Source organism: Cryptomeria japonica, chromosome 1, assembly GCF_030272615.1.
Source record: "Cryptomeria japonica chromosome 1, Sugi_1.0, whole genome shotgun sequence".
In the NCBI taxonomy this organism is placed as follows: Eukaryota; Viridiplantae; Streptophyta; class Pinopsida; order Cupressales; family Cupressaceae; genus Cryptomeria; species Cryptomeria japonica.
This window is the reverse complement of record NC_081405.1, coordinates 532,280,874-532,287,982: the sequence shown is the minus strand read 5'-3', so window position 1 is coordinate 532,287,982 and position 7,109 is coordinate 532,280,874. Positions and strand designations below refer to the sequence as shown.

Sequence of the window (7,109 nt, the reverse complement as noted above, 5' to 3'; positions counted from 1 at the left end):
AAAAAGTCGAGGTTTATGTCATTTATACTGAGCATAATCCAAAACAATTCATGCATAGGATTTATTTAAAATTAAAAAAGACCTATAAGTTGCAATGTCAATAAGACAGTGTAAATAGTAAAATCAACATTTCACTTCTAATAATTCTTCTATGTTGGCAGATATTTAATGGTTTCAACACAAAGAGAGAAACTAATTGATTCCTTCAATTTGATAGTTTAATATGATATCTAAAGAACTTGTGCAATAAACTAATTAAGATCATGGACAATTCAATTTCTTGTGTGCATGCATCCCAAGGCATTTGGAAGGAGGGTATGTGGATAGACTGAGAGGGACATTACAATCCACCAAACATATCCTCTTGCGATCTTCATTCAATGAGTTTTTTTTCTTGAAAATAAGCACATATGTGTTAAACATGTAGATATAATAGAAAATGGTCACTCAAACACCAATGCAACAATGAAATGACATATCAAGAAAATTTATTAAAAGTAGCTATTATGCAATACCTCTTTGGCTATTTACAATGCAATAAGCTCTACAATACCTATCCCTGCCTACACATTTTCACAGTAATTACTAATATATTTTCCAAAAAGATAGAAAATATTGCTCCTCTTGCAATCTTCATTCAATGAGTTTTTTTTCTTGAAAAGAAGCACATATGTGTTAAACATGTAGATACAATAGAAAATGGTCACTCAACCACCAATGCAACAATGAAATGACATATCAAGAAAATTTATTAAAAGTAGCTATTATGCAATACCTCTTTGGCTATTTACAATGCAATAAGCTCTACAATACCTATCCCCGACTACACATTTTCACAATAATTACTAATATATTTTCCAAAAAGATAGAAAATAGTGCAATATTTCTAAGCTCCAAAAGAAAAGTCTTCAATTCCAAATAATAAAATGACAGTGATATGTAAACCAAACAAATACAAAAGTATGATAGATGACCAATTCTTTTGGTTGTAAGAGATTGTAATTTTTTCATAATTTTTTATTTTGCATACATTATTTTTTCAAACATTTAAACATGATAAATTAGGTATTAATTGAAGATAAAATTGTTACAAAAAAATTATGTTAGGTATTCACTACTAGTTACTGTAGATACCTAAAATTGTCATGTCTAATTAAATAAATATCTTTATTTATTTTATTAATTCATTTATCCTCTTCTAGCCTTATTTCTCATTTAAATAAATACTTTTATTTATTTAAATTATCATTTTCCTAAATTAAATAAATATCTTATTTATTTAATTGATCCCACTTCTTATATTAATTAAATAGATCTTTATTTATTTAATTCATTCATTAACTTTTTCTACCCATGACACATGTCATTCATCTCTTAATTCCTTCACTACCTACACTCTCATTATTTTCTTATTTCCTCCACCTACCCTCTAATCATAGCCGACCATTTATCTTTTACACCTCTCAATCTTATCCCTCCATTTCTTATAGGGTCTTCTATATAAGGAGATGCTTCCTTCATTATCAACCCTAATCAATCTATTCAATCATTCTAATCATTCTAATCAGCTAATCATTCTACCTGACTACACTACGCTTTCGAACTATCATATGCAATCAAGCCTACTTGCAACCACATTTTCGTTCTTTGTAAAGTTCTTGTGTACACATAAAATCTAAGAGCGAATATATCAAGCAAGATCAATGGAGATAGGAAGAATGGAGATTCAAACCCTATTGGACATGTGATGGTATAATCTTTATGATTTCATTTGATTTGCACCGTCTTAGGTAATCTTCATATGTTATGGTGAATCTTTGTTGTTGTTAGGCTAGGGTTTTGTGGTTGAATTCATTTAGTCTTTCAATGTTGTTGTTTCCACTTTCACCATAAATAGTTACTAATGGGAAAGGTAAAACTTAAATCATATCTTTAACCTAATTTAAAAAAGGAATATCAAGTTAAAGATACATTTCAATTAAAAGTAGGGGCTCCTCCTGACTTGGATAAGAAATTTCTCTCCATAAGCTTATTTGACAACAAACATGAACTTGTGAAGGAGGTCACCATATTCCTTGAGCACATAATATAGTTAGAAACTTGTATTGAGTAGAATTGGGTCATAGGGAAAATTAGAAAAGTAAAGATGAAAGATTTTCTAGTCAAGAACAAAACTTGGCTAATAGCACGTCTCTACCTAAGCCCTATGTAGAATTTGTCATTCAACAATGTTTCATTGTTGGTCCCAACATCAATAGTTATGAGAAGACACCGCTCACATACAAGTTGTCAGACCAAACTCGGGTCATATATGGCTATCATGTAACATAATTCAGATACCCATGACCCAAAATGTATTTTATTTTAGAAATTATTGCCAACCTTTCGAAACATACACAAGAAAAGGGAATAACATTTATACCTTTTACATGATATCTTACTAGCTAAAATCCATTTAACACAAAATAAATAATGCAAGTTTGTGCATGAGAAGCAATATAGATAATACTCTAATAATCAATAAAACAAGGTGGCCTATGCAACTTAATAAAATGCTAATTCAAGTTTTATTATGTACCATTTTTCAGAATCAACCAGAAATAAGTTACCACTAATAGCTTCAATCATTTGATGGGGAAAAGCACAAACCTATGTCATAATTCGGGCTAACTGGGCATAGTCTGGCTAAACTTAGTTCGGTCGGACTGAGTTTGACCAAACTATTCTCTTGGCATGTGGTGCTTGGTGGTGCGGGTGTGGCACCTAAATAGTGCTAAGAGTTTAGCCAAACTATTAGTTCTATAATCCAATTTTTTTGTGAGTGCCTAAACTCAAAATAGTTCAAAATAATTCAAAATAGTTTGGTTGAACTCACCTATGTGGCAGGTGATGTGGCAACCAAATCACATATTTTGTCTACATTTCTGAAACTTTTCACTTCTGCTCAATTTTTCTTCAGGCAGAAATTTTTTTAACAAAAATAAAAAATACCCTTATGTAGAGCTCGAAGTCAAGAATTTGGACATATAATTTTTTTTAATATTTTGATTAATTTTAATATTTTTTATTTTTTAAACATTGCAAGTAGGTTTTTTAAGTTAAAAAAAAGCTAATTTGAAATTAAAAAATATTAAATGATATTTAAAAAATATAAAAATGTTTTTCATTAGATGAGAGAATTTTCTCCAAAAGGGTATAATTATTTTTTGATGATAATAAATTTACTAGACAAAAGGTGATGTCGAATGAAAACTACGAAATTCAGCTATGTTGGACGTTATAATATTATTACGAGAAAAATATACATCAAAATTTTCTTTTCTTTTTTAAGCACTACATATACATGTCCTCTATTTGAAAAATTAAAATCAGAAAAAATAAAGTTTTTTTTCATTTTTTTGGTGACACCAACTAGAACCCCTGATTTTCAACATTTTTTAGCAATAGAAACTGTCTTTGAATATATTTAAAAAAATCATTTTTTTTAGAAATTAAAAAATAACAAACATAAATTTCATTAATATTTTTACATTTGATCAGTTTACATTTTGAAATTCAATTTAGCAATGTCACTTTCATGTGGTCAAAGTTGAACAATTTTAGTTGTGTTGGTCACTTCCTTTATAAAAGTGTGACACCATTGTGCTTTTACCCTAATATTATTAATCAGTAATCACTACCCAGTGAAATAAATGGGTAACTTCCTAAAATCGGATAGCTAATTTAAAACAAGATCTATTATGAAAAGGGCTAAATACCTCTAAAGGACGAACTCCCCCAAGTGTTGTATACAAAGCAAGTTTTCCAACAGGAATTCTCATTCCCTGATAATAATTGTTCATAATATATGTGTCAAATGAAATCACACAAAATCTAATAGTCATAACATAAGAAAATAAATGTTACGTGTTGGAAAGAAAAGAAATATAGGAATAAAGAAACTACAAAATGCACCCTTTATACTCCAGACAATAGAAATACTAACACATGAAAAGTCAAATTCTTTGCATGAAATTTACCTAGCATCCAAGATCTCCAAGTCCTAGAGTATGTTCACCATAAGTGACAATGACCTTGATTTTCTATTCAGGCCATTTCTTCAAAATGCCAAGGACCTCTCCCCTGCCAATATCAATTACCTCTAAATAAGATACTAGAGAGAAGTGATAGTCCTTTCATATGTGAACAAGAAGCCATAAAATATTATCCAACTTTGTAACAAACATATGATATATTTATTATGAAAGACAACATATGATTCAATGAAGGAACATGTCGGTGCCTACAGAGTTGTTGATAGTAGGTTACAGGGCACTCCACTCTTTACTACCCACAAAATGGTAGATGATGATAAATTAGGCACTCCAACTCAGACAATCCTTAGAAGTCTTCCTCAAAAAAAAAATCTTGGTAACAACTGTATAAAAACAAGAGTTCACTAAAAACCGAAAAGAAACTTTCAAATATGGATTGAATGCACATACCATACAGCTACATGATCCTGGTTAGTAATAAATGAAACTACATGATCCTAATACTAAGAAGAGAAATTGGGGATGGCATAGATATACACACTTTTCTTTCAAGCTTATGTAAAGACCCTACGGACACCTGGAAATAGTATCGAACTTTTGGGAAGCTTCAACAATAGTGGGTGTGTAGGCTATAGGAATAAATTCTTCAACATGGTCAACTAAGAGTTTGTAAAACAATCTTTTATTCCTCTCCTGTCGATATATATCCATGCCAATGCAAGTGAAACTTAATATGGAGCATTTAAAGGTCATACAGTTTTGAGTTAGTCAAGGTGTTAAGAAGTCCAACATTGTTTGTTTGTATTTGTGAAAGTATCCCTATCTAAAAATAGTTCAATGTTTTTTGTATTATTTCAACCAATTTGAAAAAGAAATTTTGTGAGTAGGTAAATAAGACTTGCTTTATTTATGGGATGAACTAAGGAAGAAATTATTGGGCTTTCATAGTGGAGACCCATGTACAAATCCCTAGGAGACATGTTACATGCTTAAAATCTTACAAATTTTGAATTAAGGAATTGTTGCATCAAGTTCTAGTTGTGCCATACATCAACAAACAAGGCCAGATTCAAGTCCTGGGTGAATTTATGGAAAGGGAACCCCTAAATTGTGACATCTAAACCAAAGGACACCCAACAAAAAGAATTTAGCAACTAAAAATATTATTTTACCTAATAGTTCTTCAGCACTGCTGAATATAGGGGTATTCATATCCAAACTTTGTAAATTAATCATTCATTAAATATGATTGTCACTCACTAGAAGCAGGTTGTATTTTTAAAAATATTTTAAAATTAATCCCCTCTAACTCCCACTCATGAAATGTGATGCCACACTGCCTACCACAAAACATTTATATTATACCTTTGTTTGTGCGATTTACTGAAATCTTTTTACATAGACCAAAACTATATCAATAAGAGTAACTTAAAGTTAACCACTAAACTAGGTAATTCTAAAGTAATCAAAGATTAGAGGTCTATTGATCCATTATTGGCTCAGTTATACCAATGAACATCTCCTTAAAATGGATCCCAATAATGTGAAATCTGCATTGACATAAGAATTATATTATCTTCAACACTGAGTGCAATCGTAACTCACAAAAAAAAAGGGCCAACAAGGGGTTCTATCAAAAGTCGGCCTTTAATATAGGCCATGTTCAATAGAACATGACCATTACAAAAAAATTGTGTCAACCATTGTAGTGCCCCTCCCTGATTTGTCTTTCCTTTTTGTGCATCGACAAACTATATTGGCATAGGTTAGACTATTTTGTGATGCTATGATTGGGTGTTTATGGATTTACTTATGATTTGGATGTTTCTTTATTGGTGATAGACATATTATATTTGCACTTGACATTATGATTTTATAAGGAAGATGATGGAATTTTATTTGATGATCTTTACGTGCTGGTTTCTTTTGCGTGGATTATATTTATGATGAATTGATGATATCTTATGATGTACTAACCCTATTTCATACATTGATTATATGCAATGTCTTGACAATTTTATTGTGTGACTGCCTTCATGAGTAGAGACGATGTCATATCACTCATTGTGAGCATGATATGTCGTCCTGATTCCCTATCACTTGTTTTCTTAATATGATGTATATGTATTGTATATGCTGCATTTTATATTTGATGCAGGTTTGTAGGTACCAGATATCGACTCCACCTGGCTTCATAGGTCTGAGCATGTCTTTATCCCAATGCCAAGTTGTTGGAGATGACATAGTTTCCCTCACACACTCTAGGTCTAAGTTGTGTGCCTTGTCGATTGTGCCATGATGCAAGTGAAGGTTAGAGTCTTGAGTTGTGTTCTTTCCCTTTGGCTTAAAATGTTATGAGTCTATGTTTGTTCCTAGTTAGATGATGTGTGATTATTTAGTTATTATTTATTGTTAAAATTACTTTTATTTTTAATTGAGTTTTATTTAATGTTGATTAAAGGAGTTATATATTTGTTCTATTTTATTTTATTTTATTCTATTTTAATTAATTTATTTTTATGATGTCTTTTGATTCCTTATTGTTATAAATTATTTATGGTTATTTATTATTAATTGTTATTTAATTAATTGATATTATTTTAACTATGCATTAGTATTCTATTATTGAATGAATATTACTATAATTCATAGGTAATCATTTAATGTATGTGGCATCTTGATTAATTGTTATTTGTAATTAATAAATTAATTATGGGGAGAATAAACTATTTATTAATTATTTGTTTCTTTACCCCCTTTGGTTAATTAATATAATCTACCTACCATTTTATTTGATTGGTTGAATGGGAAGGTAGGTAAATAAAAATATATTTAATAAATACCTTCCTCGAATTATGTAAAGGTAGGTATAATATATAGTATAATGAAATATTTTGATTGGTGGAGGTTTTATATAGTTTTGTTTTGATTTTTGGATATATTCAACTTCCTATGCATTCACGGGGGTTGGATTTTTTGGGAATTCTTGGAGATTTTTCTTGGAAAGATTTTCTTTGGCTTTAGATGTGAAATTGTTTGAGTATCTTGCTAGATTTTTGACTTGCGTCTTCATAT

The 7,109-nt window shown here is 30.1% G+C and overlaps 1 pseudogene; it reads right to left on the bottom strand.

The window, feature by feature from the left end:
• Positions 1–1,978: 1,978 nt before the first annotated feature.
• On the bottom strand, positions 1,979–4,745 carry LOC131858022 (NADP-dependent malic enzyme 1-like; annotated as a pseudogene).
• Between the last annotated feature and the right edge of the window lie 2,364 nt (positions 4,746–7,109).